Genomic DNA, 15,395 nt, shown 5'->3' with positions numbered 1-15,395 from the left:
TAGAGTGTTCATCAAATGGCTGGTCATCAACAAAAATTATTGTTCTCAAAAATACTATTGGATATTAATTGGTTAAGTCATTTAAATGTTTTACTCTACCAATAATCTGTGATTTACAACCTTCTACCTATCTAATTACAGCACTGTGAGTCATCGCTTCTATTTCATTGCACAAGACATCTTTTAAAAGATAAAAGGTTTTTGTTCACCTGTCATCTCCCTGTTCATTGCCTTCTCTTCATTCCCCATCTTGGCCCCAGTCATGTGGACTTTGGGATGCTAGTCACCTGCCTGCTATCTTTCTGACATATTTTTGCAAGTATTTTTGGCATATCACTGTGTGCCAAGCTTGCCCTTTCTCTCACACAGGCTACATACTTTAGCGCTTTCCCCCTCAACTGAACTCTTCCATCTGTCTAATAAGCAATTAATTCCCTTGACAAAAAAAAAAAAATAGATGTCGGTGGTAGTTTTTAATATATCAAATTTTAACACATTGAAAGAATTGCTTGGTCCAATTCAAGTGGTACTCCTTCAGCTGTTTTATTCTTTTATTTTGTTTTGTTTGGATTTTTTTAAATCAGATCAATAGATTTTTATTTTCAAATTGAAGGAGTCCAACACAGAGTGTGAACTCTAGAGCCAGACTTTGGAGCTTACATCCTCGTCAACTATTCAGTTACTAAGTAGTCAAGTTATGTAACCTCCCAGGACTCAGTCTCTTCACAGGGATGTGGAAATATAAACTAAGTATGTGGTGGCTAAGACAGTAAAGAATCTGCCTGAAATGTGGAAGACCTGGGTTCAGCCCCTGGGTTGGAGAAGGGAATGTCTACCCACTCCATTGCCTGGGAAATCCCATGGACAGAGATCTTCACAGGCTACAGTCCATGGGGTTGCAAAGAGTCAGACATGACTGAGCAACTAACACTTCAAAGTGCTTATAACATTGCCTGGCGCATAATAAGTGTATGTTGCTGTGATACATACAGCAGACCTGGGTATGACATAAGCCGTCTTGGAGGAGGTCACCATTAACCCCACCATAGAGCTACTAGAACTTACATAGGACTGGAAAAACAGACTCTTGGGGGGCACAAACAAAACCTTGTGTATACCAGGACTCAGAAGAAAGGAGCAGCGACCCAAAAGTAACTGGCCCAGACTTGCCAAAGGTGACCAGGAGTCTCCAGCAGAGGCATGGGTCAGTGTTGGCCTGCTTCAGAGCTGGGCACTCAGTGCAGCAGTGCATGCATGGGACATTTTGAAGAACCTTATCTTCATTACTTCCACCATAGTTTGGCCTCAGATCAAACAACAGGGAGGGAACACAGCCCCACCCATCGACAGAAAATTGGATCAGAGATTTACTGAGTATGAAATTAAAATACACTTGCTCCTTGGGAGAAAAGTTATGACCAACCTAGACAGCATATTAAAAAGCAGAGACATTACTTTGCCAACAAAGGTCCATCTAGTCAAGGCTATGGTTTTTCCAGTAGCCATGTGTGGACGTGAGAGCTGGACTATAAAGAAAGCTGAGCACCGAAGAATTGATGCTTTTAAACGGTGGTGTTGGAGAAGACTCTTGAGAGTTCTTGGACTGCAAGGAGATCCAACCAGTCCATCCTAAAGGAAATCAGTCCTGAATATTCATTGGAAGGACTGATGCTGAAGCGGAAACTCCAATACTTTGGCCACCTGATGCGAAGAGCTAACTCATTTGAAAAGACCCTGATTCTGGGAAAGATTGAAGGCTGAATGAGAAGGGGATGACAGAGGATGAGATGGTTGGATGGCATCACCAACTCAATGGACATAAGTTTGAGTAAACTCTGGGAGTTGGTGATGGGCAGGGAGGTCAGGCATGCTGCAGTCCATGGGGTCACAAAGAGTCAGACAGGACTGGGCTACTGAACTGAACTAAACTGAGCATGGCCCCACCCATCAGAACAAGACGCAGTTTCCCCCTCAGTCAGTCTCTCCCATCAGGAAGCTTCCATAAGCTTCTTATCATTATCCATTAGAGCACCAACAGAATGAAAACCACAATCACAGAAAACTAACCAAACTGATCACATGGACCACAGACTTGTCTAACTCAATGAAAATATGAGCCATGCCATGTAGGACCACCCAAGATAAATGGGTCATGGTGGAGAGTTCTGACAAAGTGTGGTCCACTGGAGAAGTGAATGGCAAACCACTTCAGTATTCTTGCCTGAGAACCACATGAACAGTATGAAAAGACAGGGCACTGAAAGATGAACTCCCCAGGTCAGTAGGTGCCCAATTTGCTACTGGAGATCAGTGGAGAAATAACTCCAGAAAAAAATGAAGAGACGAAGCCAAAGCAAAAACAACACACAGTTGTGGATGTGACTGGTGACGGAAGTAAAGTCCGATGCTGTAAAAAACAATATTGTAGAGGAACCTGGAATGTTAGGTCCATGAATTGAGGCAAATTGGAAGTGGTCAAACTGGAGACGGCAAGAATGAACATTGACATTTTAGGAATCAGTGAACTAAAATGAACTGGAATGAGTGAATTTAACTGAGATGACCATTATACCTACTACTGTGGGCAAGAATCCCTTAGAAGAAATGGAGTGGCCATCATAGTCAATAAAAGAATCTGAAATGCAGTACTTGGATGCAACCTCAAAAACGACAGAATGATCTCTGTTCATTTCCAAGGCAAACCATTCAATATCACGGTAATCCAAGTCTCTATCCCAAGCACTAATACCAAAGAAGCTGAAGTTGAATGACTTTATGACAACCTACAGGACCTTCTAGAACACCCAAAAAAGATATCCTTTTCATTATAGGGGAATCGAATGCAAAAGTAGGAAGTCAAGAGATATGTGGAGTAACAGGCAAATTTGACCTTGGAGTACAAAGTGAAGCAGGTCAAAGGCTAACAGAGTTTTGCCAACAGAACACACTAGCCATAGCAAACACCCTCTTCCAACAACACAAGAGAAGACTCTACACATGGACATCAACAGATGGTCAACACCGAAATCAGATTGATTATATTCTTTGCAGCCAAAGGTGGAGAAGCTATATACAGTCAGCAGAAACAAGACTGGGAGCTGACTGTGGCTCAGATCATGAAATCCTTATTGCAAAATTCAGACTTAAAAATAAAGAAAGTAGGGAAAACCAATAGACCATTGAGATATGACCTAAATCAAATCCCTTACTATAATACAGTGGAAGTTACAAATAGATTTAAGGGATTGGATCTGATAGAGTAGCTGAAGAACTATGGATGGAGGTTCGTGACATTGTACAAGAGGCAGTGATCAAGACCATCCTGAAGAAAAAGAAATGCAAAAAGGCAAAATAGTTCTCTGAAGAGGCCTTACAAATAGCTGAGAAAAGAAGAGAAGCAAAAGTCAAAGAAGAAAGGAAATATATACCCATTGGAATGCAGAGTTTTAAAGAAGAGCAAGGAGAGATAAGAAAGCCTTCCTCCATGATCAATTCAAAGAAATAGAGGAAAATAATAGAATGGGAAAGACTAGAGATCTCTTCAAGAAAATTAGAGATACCAAGGGAACATTTCATGCAAAGATGGGCACAATAAAGGGCAGAAATGGTATGGACCTAACAAGCAGAAAATACTAAGAAGAGGTGGCAAGAATACACAGAAGAACTATACAAAAAAGATCTTCATGACCCAGATAACCACCATCGTGGAATCATCCACCTAGAGCCAGACAACCTGGAATGCGAAGTCAAATGGGCCATCACTACGAACAAAGCTAATGGAGGTGATGCAATTCCAGTTGAGCTATTTCAAATCCTAAAAGAAGATGCTGTCAAGTGCTGCACTCAGTATGCCAGCAAATTTGGAAAACTCAGCAGTGGCCATAGGACTGGAAAAGGTCAGTATTCCTTCCAATCCCAAAGAAAGGCACTGCCAACAAATATCAAACTGCTGCACAATTGTACTCATCTCACATGCTAGCAAAGCAATGCTCAAAATTCTCCAAGCCAGGCTTCAACAATATGTGAACTGTGAACTTCCAGATGTTCAAACTGGATTTAGAAAAGGCAGAGGAACCAGAGATCAAATTGTCAACACCGCTGGATCATTGAAAAAGCAAGAGCATTCCAGAAAAACATCTATTTCTGCTTTATTGACTACGCCAAAGCCTTTGACTGTGTGGATCACAACAAAATATGAAAAATTCTAAAAGAGATGGGAATACCAGACCACCTTACCTGCCTCCTGAGAAATCTGTATGCAGGTCAAGAAGCAACAGTTAGAACTGGACATGGAACAAAAGACTGGTTCCAAATTGGGAAAGGAGTACATCAAGGCTGTATATTGTCACACTGCTTATTTAACTTATATGCAGACTACATCATGCAAAATGCCAGGCTGGATGAAGCCCAAGCTGGAATCAAGATTGCCAGGAGAAATATCAGTAACTTCAGATGTGTTGATGACACTACCCTTATGGCAGAAAATGAAGAAGAACTAGAGTCTCTTGATGAAAGTGAAAGAGGAGAATGAAAAAGTTGGCTTAAAGTTCAACATTCAGAAAATTAAGATCACAGCGTCCAGTCCCATCACTTCATGGCAAACAGATGGAGAAATAATGGGAACAGTGACAGACTTTATTTTGGGGGGTTCCCAAATCCCTGCAGATGGTCACTGCAGTCATGGAATTAAAAGATGCTTGCACCTTGGAAGAAAAGCTATGACCAACCTAGACAATATATTAAAAAGCAGAGACATTACTTTGCCGACACAGGTCTGTCTAGTCAAAGCTATGGCTTCTCTAGTATCCATGTATGGATGTGAGAGTTGGACTATAAAGAAAGCTGAGCACCAAAGAATTGATGCTTTTGAACAGTGGTGTTGGAGAAGACTCTTGAGAGTCCCTTGGACTGTAAGGAGATCAAACCAGTCCATCCTAAAGGAGATCAGTCCTGAATATTCATTGGAAGGACTAACGCTAAAACTGAAACTCCATTAGTTTGGCCCCCTTACGCAAAGAACTGACTCATTGGAAAAGACCTTGATGCTGGGAAAGATTGAACACAAGAGGAAAGGGGGATGACAGAGGATGATATGGTTGGATGATATCACCAACAAATGGACAGTGGGTTTGAGTAAGCTCCAGGAGTTGGTGATGGACAGGGAAGCCTGCCATGCTGCAGTCCATGGGGTCGCAAAGAGTTGGACATGACTGAGCAACTGAACTAAAATGATGTTGCTATCACTATGATTATTAGCTTATTTTATGCCATGTTATTCCTTGAAGCTCTTTTATTATATTTTTTCAGTATTGAGATATGAAATAAACTTTAGAGTTTCACGTAGAAAGATGTGGCAAATCAGAGCTAATGTCAGCACATACACAAACACACGCACACACAGACAGACTGCAAGAACCTTTCAAAATCTTATCAACCATCTTACTGCATAGGAACATTGACTAGGAGCTCAAAGCATTCAGCTCTTGGTAAACGGATCTCACATCCTTGGAGGATTCTTCCAAAATAACCATCTAATAATCTAAGGAAAGATGATTTTGAATTATACTCTATAAGTGACTGGTGTGCTAGAGGGAGACATTTCATTAAGTCGATTATTCACTGAGAAAATCTGTGTTCCCGTCTTGTGCCAAACACCATGCAAGTTGCTGGGGTTACAACGATGAAGAAAAAATTCCTCATTCTTAATATAATCCAAGTTTATCATCTGGTGGAGAATACATACAAATGAAATAGTGTAACTTAAGAGCTAAAAATAATGCAAGGTTTCATGAGAGTACCTGAGAAGGGCAAATATGTTGAACTTGAGGGCTTAGAGGAAGCTTCTAGAGGAAGGGCTGTCTAAATGCAGTCATAAAGAGTAAGTAGGAATTAGTAAAACTCTGCATGAGAAGTTTTCATAGCAAAGGGAAGAGCATATATGAAAACTAGTGTATCTGCAATTGACCACAAGGATTTAACTGTTCTTACTCCACTGGACTACTCTTCTCCTAGAATAAAGACAGAAGATATGTCTAGTTAGTGCACTGTTATATATCCATACCCTTGAAAAGTATATATACAGTGATATACAGTAGGAGCTCTGTAAATATTTGTGAAATGAATGAATACATTTCAACACAGCTCTTTTATTTTCCACTTATGTCTTCCAACCAGGAACTCTGGTTAATTTAATCTGAAGATTAAGCCTGTGGATTTGCAATAGTATCATTTATGCATATCAAGAATCTACTGCAAAAATGCAGTATGTCATCCTGTGTTCCTATAAAAAGCTAAAGCTTACTCTTCAGTGTTATTGAGGGACAAAGAGACAAATATTATCCATGATATCCAGAAAAAATGATATTAGTATTCCTTATCTCTCCATGAGCTTTATGACCACCATTAAGATTCAGCCATGCAGATATGGGTGTGTTCAAATGCTTGCAAACTAGAATTTCCCAGTTGTTTTCTCATCCTAACCATAAAAAGTGAATAAAAGGAACCTCCAAAGTCAAATACTGGTCATAAAAAATTTGCATTCATTATTGAATTAAAATGCAGTAATTTCAGCTCTAAGTTCAAGACAAAAAAAAATTGCCAGGGTTCCTAAGTGAGTCCTAACATCTTCTGAGGAATCTCAGTAAAATATTGAATTGAAGTAAATCTAACAAATATATGAGGTCAACAAGCTCAGTTCTAGGAATCAGTAATTTCTGGTAAAAGCACAGGGCAGGAGTTGTGAACTGACAGGTTTATTTCTGCCATCTTTCTACTTTCCCTTTCAGAAAACTTTGTCTTCTCGTTGCCTGAACAATACCCCCCACTCCATTCACACTCAAGACTGATCCTCTCAGGCACTACCTCACCTCCCCATTATCTCTTTATCCTCTTACTTTTCAAAATCTCAGCTGGATTAGAGACTTCATTTGTGTATATTTGAGGTGTTCTTGAAAGGCAGTCAGACTCAATAAATAGTGCCGAGATGAAAACCCAGTTAAACCAGCTTTATGTTGTGCAGTCCTGGCAAGTTACATGAGCTCTCTGAAGCTTGGATTCCTCATAAGTTATGATAGTGTACCATCCCATTGGGAAAATGTAATCAATGATCAAATGATTCCATACTGGAGAGTTAATGATTAAAATAGTCAATGCATCCTTCCAGAAATAGCCACATGTTGAAAGGACATAAGGCCAATGGAAGAAAATGCTTACAGGAGGTTTCCTGGCATCAGGAAGAAAATGAGGATAAGTAAGGATAAAGACTTTTCCAAGAAACTTTAACCCACACTTCATAGGCAGCTACCTGCTCCAACTATTTCAGCTGGTATAATGTGGTGCATATAGAAGATAGTTACCAAACAGAAACTCTAGACAGTAAATGGTTCCAGCCCAGTTATTGAGCCCAGAACTAAACATATATTAATGATCAGTTAATTTCCAACTAAATGAAATTGACCACTACCTGATATATTGTAGTGTGTCTTCTGAGTATATTTGTATGTATGTATGTTCAACTCGTTGCAACCCTGTGGACTGTAGTCCACCAGGCTCCTCTGTCCATGGGATTTCTCAAACAGGAATACTCGAGTGGGTTGCCATTTCTTTCTCCAGGGGATCTTCCTGACCCAGGGATCAAACCCACATCCCTTGCGTCTCCTGCATTGGTAGGTAGATTCTTTACCACTGAGCCACCTGGGAAGCCCAGAAGTGCTACTACTTGTCTTTAAATCTAGAGTGAATATTTTCCCTCATTGTTATATCTCTGAAATCAGGATATACCTTATCATTTATTTCAATTAATTAACCTTTTTCTTCTTTCTTAGTGGTACATGAAAGATGGAATCTTCAATTCATTAAAATGTTAACATATAGAATTCCAGATAATGACTTTACTGAGTCCTAATTGAAAGTCAAAGAGCAAATATTCAGTTTAATGGACCATGGTGATCTATTATGCTTCTTGGATGTTTAGTCTCTGAGCACCTACTTTAAGAATATTTGAAAAGACAGGTATGAACAAGGTATATGTGTAAAAAGAACTGTTTTGTGATGATCTAATAAATACATATAATTATTTCAAGGGAGATAAGCAAATCTCAAAATAAGATAAATATATTTTCACTTTAATTTTTAAAAGTACATATCTTACTCATTGTTTCAAAATGATAAAATGTGAAGAAAAGACTGGTAGAATGTCAACTCTTTATAAAGCTTGAATGATGCCTTAATCTATTGGAAGGAAGTTGTGTGTTAAGCAGTTTGAAAATCACTACTTTGTATTCATCAATAGTTATGTAAAATGTGCAAAGTATTATGGTTCCTTTAGCAATTTCCAGATATTCATTCTACCCAAGTGATTTTGGGGAAATCATTAAGAAAGAGGAAAGAAAGGAAGGGAGAGAGGGAAAGAGGAAGTAAAAAAGAAAGGAAGCCATGGACTGATGATATAAGCACAGTAAGTTTATGTTTAATTTCACCAACCTCTGTGACTTCCCCATTGGTCCAGCTGTTACAACTCTGCTTCCACTCCAGGGGACACGGGTTCAATCCCTGATTGGAGAGCTAATATCCTGCATGCCATATGGCATGGGCAAGAAAAAAAAATAACAATTTTACTAGTCTTCCATCATTTTGAGCTAATGTAAGCAAAGCCATATGATTCCCCATGGCAGAATTAATATTCTCGCAGGGCACAATGACCAGCATTGACTCTCATGTACTCACCTTCACCAAGAAATTATTTGTTTTTAATGTTTCTATGTCTATGAAGACTCAGAAATTCTTATTGTCTCAATATGTTTTGGTTTTATATTTTGATTTACCATCCCAGGTACAGTCATCCACAGGTCACATGAGAAAATATATTTCATAAAAGCAATACATAACATAAAAACTCCAGCCTCACACCACAGTTTCACACATCTGTGCCCGTCAAAGCCCATGATCAATTCCAGATGCCATAGTCTATGATATTCTCTGTAGTCATGGAAAATATCATACTGGACAGACTTGTTGCACAACAAATTCTCAAGTTTAACTGCTGAAACATCTCAGAACAGCGTGACAGAACTTGCAGTTGCTTATCACAACATCTAGTATACCTCTTGAATTAACTTAAACAATTTCCATGTAAAAGAAAAGATTCAATGAAAAACAAAATAGACCAAGAAATCCACTGAAATTTCAAAAGCAGAGTAAAATACTATAACTGTTAAGTCAAGCAAAATACTTCCTATGCCTTTTCCCTAAAACTTGACTATAGACAATAAACAAAAGATTGACAGAAGTCAATTTTACAATATTATTCAATTTTAGAATGTTATTCTTACAAAAGACAGTAAAAATAACCCAAATGCCCATCAACTGATCAGAGGATATATAAATTGTGATATACCCACACAATGGAACAATATTCGGTGATACAAAGGAGTGAAATATGATACATGCTATAACATGGATGAAACTTGAAAGCATTTTACTAAGGGAAAGAAGTCAGTCACAAAAGACCACATATGGCGTGATCCCATTTAAATAAAATTTCCAAATCCAAAAGGACAGAAAGCATATTAGTTATTGCCTAAGCCTGGGAATAGGTGACTAAGGGAATGACTGCTATCAGGTACAAGGTTTCTTTTGGGAAGTGATGAAAATATTCTAAAATTAGATTATGGCAGGGATTTCCCTGGTCGTTCAGACTCCGTGTTCCCAATACAGGGGGCATGGGTTCTATCCCTGGTCAGGGAACTAAGATCCTGCATGCAGTAGGATTTAGCCAAAAAGAGGGGAAAAAAAAGATAAGAAGCACTCTGTTAAAAAATATAAAATAAAATTAGATTATGGTGACAGTTGCACAGCTCTGCGAATATACTAAATGGTATTCTTTAAATGAGTGAATTATGAACAGCATATTAAAAACCAGAGACATTGCTTTGCCAACAAAGGTCCATCCAGTCAAAGCTATGGTTTTTCCAGTAGTCATGTATGGATGTGAGAAGCTGAGCGCCAAAGAATTGATGCTTTTGAACTGTTGTGTTGGAGAAGACTCTTGAGAGCCCCTTGGACTGCAAGGCGATCCAACCAGTCCATCTTAAAGGAGATCAGTCCTGAATATTCATTGGAAGAACTGATGCTGAAGCTGAAGCTCCAGTACTTTGGCCACCTGATGTGAAGAACTGACTCCTTAGAAAAGACCCTGATGCTGGGAAAGATTGAAGGTGGGAGGAGAAGGGGATGACAGAGAATGAGATGGTTGGATGGCATCACCGACTCAATGGACATGAGTTTGAGCAAGCTCCGGGAGTTGGTGATGGACAGAGAAGCCTGGCGTGCTACAGTCCACGGAGTCGCCAAGAGTTGAACACGATTGAGTGATTGAACTGAACTGATGACATGTGAATTACATGTATAATAATACCATTTCAAAAGACAAGGCCACAGCTTAAAAGCAAAACTCTTTCCTGCTAGTAAATGGCAAAAACTTTCTTTATGAGAGATAGAAATGCTCTGCTGTAAGCACTGAAAAATGAAAAGAGAAAAGGGGAGTTCTTTGCAGAAATTTACTAAAGAGAACTCAACATGGAGGCAGGTACCCAATGCTGTTATCTGCATTTAAATGAGTGTTTCCAGTAACCAGGAAATAGTTCTTGGGACCTGAGTAAAACTGTCAGATAAAATACAGGAAGCTCCATTATATTTGAATTCCAGACAACAAATAGACTTTTAATACAAATGTCCCCAAATGTTATATAAATATTAAATTAAATGTTATAAAAATATTACATATCAGGGGACATACTTATGTTAAAACATTATCCATTATTTGCCTGAAACTCAAATTTATCTGACTGTCTTGTACCTTTCATTGTCCTTATTAAATCTGGCAATCTAGGCCTGTGATTATTATTTTTTTAGAGTGCGTTCTTACAAAGAGCTAAGAGGAGTTGAAAACAAAACCAGGGTAGGTCTGGGTAAGAATGAGATAAAATTGTTCCAGCCATATATTCCCCATTCATTTATTTAGTGTTTTATATGCCCAACACTGGAGATACTTCAGTGAATAAAATGGACTCAGAACTTGGAATCTGGCAAAGAAGACAGACAAGTGAAAATGCAAGAGCAATAAAGTTTGATAAATGATGGAGAATGACAAGAAGACCACAAGAGAAGAAGGAAAGTTAGAAGAGGTCTGCCGACTCAGAAACGGACAAGAGCATGGCCAGTTCAAAGAAGCGAAGTTCCATATTAAAAAGAAAAAGAGAGACTCCAAGGGCAGAATGAAGAAGAGATTATTTTGAAAAGGCATAAGAAAGCCAGACAATGGAGGGTTGTGGTTTTTTAAAGCAGTTTTAGGTTCAGAACAAAATTAAGCAGCAAACACAGAGTTCCCGAATACCCCCGTCCTCATACATGCAAGGCCTCCCCCTCTGTCAACATCCTGCACCAAAGGGGGAGATTTGTTACAATCCGTGAACCTACATTAGCACCCATTGTCCACAGGTCACATTCAGGTTCACTTTTGGTGTTATACTTCTATGATTTGAACAAATGTGTAGACATGTTTCCACCATTATAGTTTCATTGCCCTAAAAGTCCTCTGTGTTCTGCCTGTTCAATCCTAACCCTTGGCCAACGCTGATCTTTTTACTGTCTCTGTAGTTTCACCTTTTCCATAATGTCACATATTTTGAAACATCCAGTATTCAGCCTTCTCATATTGACTTCACTTGTGCGCTAAGTCACTTCAGTCACTTACTAATGTCCTAAAAAAGTAAGGTGGTTTTTCCATGTCTTTTCATGGCTTGATACTTCATTTCTTTTAAGAGCTGAATGAGTGTTGAATTGTCTGGAGATACCCAAGCAGGATTTCTAAGTCATCTTAAATGTAGTGATTTTAAACAGAGAGAAACAGGGTCACATTGCTTTAAAAAAATCATCCTGGTTCTCAATTGGAAAAAATAGACTGGAGGAAAACCAAGAAGATGATTATTGTGGTAATTTGGAAGAGAAAAGATGGTGGTCTGGAACACTGTGTTAGTGGCTGTGGAGAGACCTGAGTGTAATCAAGGGGTAAAAGGAAGCAGAGTCCTCGGACTTGATGGCTGATTGGTTGTGACAGTGAAGGAGTAGAAGGAGTTAGGTCAGAATCCTGAGTTTCCAGTCTGGACTATAGTGTCATTCACTCAAACAACAAGCAGTGAGAGAGGAGAAAGTTGTAGAGAGATAAACTTGAGATCATTCAAGGGCTCATTGAACTTGAATCATCTCCAAGATATCTATCTGAGCAGTGACTTCCACTGGGTGGTTGAATATATAATTATTATTATATATATATACGTATATATATATTTATATGACTATGATAAAGAATTTAGGAAAGAGGTCTAACTCCCAGATATAGATATGGGAAGCATCATCACAAACAAACCCTGAGGCTTAGATATGGATGCTCATCCAGAGAATGTGGGCAGAGTAAGAGAACAGGGAGTTTCAAGTCCCTGCAGAGGAAGAGACAGCAATCAGAGATATGCATGAGAAGCTGGGAGTCGGTAGTGTCCCAAAAGTAACTGAGAGTTCCAAGACATGGGAGCTGGATCAGGGCTTTTAGAGACACTCAAAGATTATGGTATTTTCTCTCTAATAGGAAATTTAAAATATGTATTTATATATGCATATTAAAATTAAACATTATATGCAATATATTTACCCATTCATAAAGCATGATTCAACACATATATCAATATTAAAATGGCTTCTAAATTTCTCTGATGGAAGAATTTAGGTAAGTTCATTGAGGCTAAATTTCTTCAATATTTCCTTGGTTTTGGAAGAACTTCAAGCATGTGCCTAGCCTAGTTGTTCTGCTGACAAGTAATGGTTAGCAGTGTTGAGTGTTCAAGACAATAAAACAAAAATTTCCACAAGCCTGTTATATTTAGAGACAAAGATACTGGTAAACTTGACAAGTTTACGTAGAAAAATGGGTCAGAATCCAGAAGGAAATGAGTTGTAGGAAGTGGGTGAAGAGGAAGGAAATGGAGACAATGAATATACACAACACTTTCAAGAAATCTGGCTCTGGAGCAAGAGAGAGAGAGAGAGTCCAACGAGTAGGCTGGATTGTGAGGTTGAAAGATGGGGCAGGTTTGAGTATGTTTAAATGCTGATGCAGAAGTAGACAGATGGATTCTAGACAAAGATGCCAGGTCAGGCCTTAGAGAGGATAACCTCCTCCTGATTTGTGAGAGGAAAAAGAAAGACAAGAAAGGGTACAGTTGCTGACAAGCTTTTCAATTTCAGGAGTGTAGGTCCAAAGTGTTTGGTCTAATAGCTTCACTTTCTTATTAAATAGAAGGAAAAATAATTGCCTGAAAATAAAGGGAGGAATGAAGCATATGGTGGTTCAAGATGAATGATAGGATGCTGGGAAGAATAAGGAAGTTGACTAGGAGCCCATTGTTTCTGGCAAAGAAAGACAGTAGGGCAAAATGTTAGTGGGCTGGCTCTTTTTTTCACTGAGTAGGTATTCTTAAATTAATATAAGACCACTTTCCTACACACATGTACACCAATAATAAAATATCTTCTTAACACCACTTTTGATGTATCATAAAGATGCAAATCAAAAGAACTTCATCTATAGAAAGAACAGTTTCTCCATCAAATCAGAATATTCCAAAATGAGAGTCCAGGAAAATCAATTGCTTGACCACCCAACTACTTATAAATTCAGAGAATCAGTTTCAATTTACTAGTCATCTTCAATTCCATTATCTATGGTTAGATGCTAGAAGCATGGATCTGAGTAATCTAAAACAGCAGATATTGCAAAATGATTTAAACTGGGGTCTGAAAAAACAATTATTTACATTAAATTTACATTCCAAATTTGCTTCAATTAGGTAAATTTTAAAACTAGCTTGAAATCTCTAAGAAAATATTCAGTGATATCAAGGGTCAAAGATGATCAGAGTTTAGAGAGAATCCAAAGATTGCCAGTAAGCAGCAAACAATAAAGAAAATTAACCCCCACAATTGTATTGAGGCACATCTTTAATAATTATGAAATAATTGATAAATGATCCCTAAATTTTCAGAAGCAGGGCTGTTTCCATTTTCAACCTGATCCTACTCTTATCCTGAACTGAATCTTGGTTTGAACTCCAAGTGTCTTCCTCCCAACACTGAGGCTCAACATAAATAACTTCACGATGTATGTGAATTTGATGGAGATGTAGCCAGGACAGGTGGCCAACCCTATCTATAATAACTCTACTTCTCTCACATCTTTCATCTGCTCACTCATTCATTTAAACAATACATTCAGTCTCAACAATCATTCAACTTTTGAGAACTTTCTGTGTGTCAAGGGCTGGGTTCAGTGCTAACATCACACAGATCAACAACAGAGATGACCTAAGTAAATCCCCAATTAAAAATTGTGAGATATGATTGATGGCACTTGTACCCACTGAAGCCCAATGTTCACTTATGAATACTTCTCAGGTAACATGGCTTTTGAATTCTTTAAAATGAGCAAGAGTTAACCAGGGTAGAGACAGGAAGGGATCAGGAAGAACAGTAAGAACAGGGGATCAGTTTGGATGAAGAAGTGAGAGATGCCATGATTCATTCAAGAAAGAGCCTTCCTTGGATGGAGCAAGAAGGGTCAGATTACAAAGATATTCATATGCCAGGATGAGGTGGTGGCTCATATCCTGTAGATCATGAGGATTTGTTTAATGGAAGCTTTAGAATGACGTGATAAGGTTTATGTTTGAAGACAATTGCTCTAGATGGATTGAAGCAGAGAGAGAAGCTGAGGAGTCTGAAAGAAGGATGCAGTGGAACTGGACGAGGTGAAATCCAGAAGTATTAAAGGAGCGAAAACCACTGACTTGGTGATTGATAGGAAGGCAACAATGATGGAAGGGAAGGAAGAGCCTGAGCTAATTCTCCAGGCTCTAGTTCAGACATGGAATGAATTTTTGGTGTTACCATTCACTAGGTCAGAGGTGGCAATATGAGAAAGAGGTTCTAGCAGATGGCAATGAGTAAAGATTTGGACATGCAAAGTTTGCAATGCCTATGGGGAGAGTCTTATAGAGATAATCAAGAAGTCAATCAATTAAATAGGTCTTGTCACACAAAAGAGGATCAAATGTGGAGATATAGATTGGGAGTCATCACAATATAATGAGTGTGGATGAAGGCATAGCCCATAGAGAGTGGAACAAAGAGAATAAGCAGAGAAAAGAAAAAAACGAGACCTGTTCTCATTACACTAAAAGATGGTGAATGTCCTGGTTAGTGGGGCTGAAAAGGCTTAGCCTTAAGGCTAATGGAGAGTTTAACTTTTCCTTTTCATCATTTTTTTAAACTAAAATATAATTGATTTA

General features: G+C 38.6%; 1 long non-coding RNA gene across 1 annotated transcript in view; it reads right to left on the bottom strand.

The window, feature by feature from the left end:
- LOC122694188 overlaps positions 1 to 8,553 on the bottom strand; it is a 104,720-nt gene extending 96,167 nt beyond the window's left edge. Inside the window, exon 1 of the long non-coding RNA XR_006341131.1 lies at positions 8,482 to 8,553. This is a non-coding gene — a long non-coding RNA (uncharacterized LOC122694188). The remainder of the gene's footprint in view (positions 1 to 8,481) is intronic.
- Positions 8,554 to 15,395: the final 6,842 nt, after the last annotated feature.

This window comes from Cervus elaphus, chromosome 5 (genome assembly GCF_910594005.1).
Source record: "Cervus elaphus chromosome 5, mCerEla1.1, whole genome shotgun sequence".
NCBI classification, from domain to species: Eukaryota; Metazoa; Chordata; class Mammalia; order Artiodactyla; family Cervidae; genus Cervus; species Cervus elaphus.
This window is presented reverse-complemented; position numbering and strand designations above follow the sequence as displayed.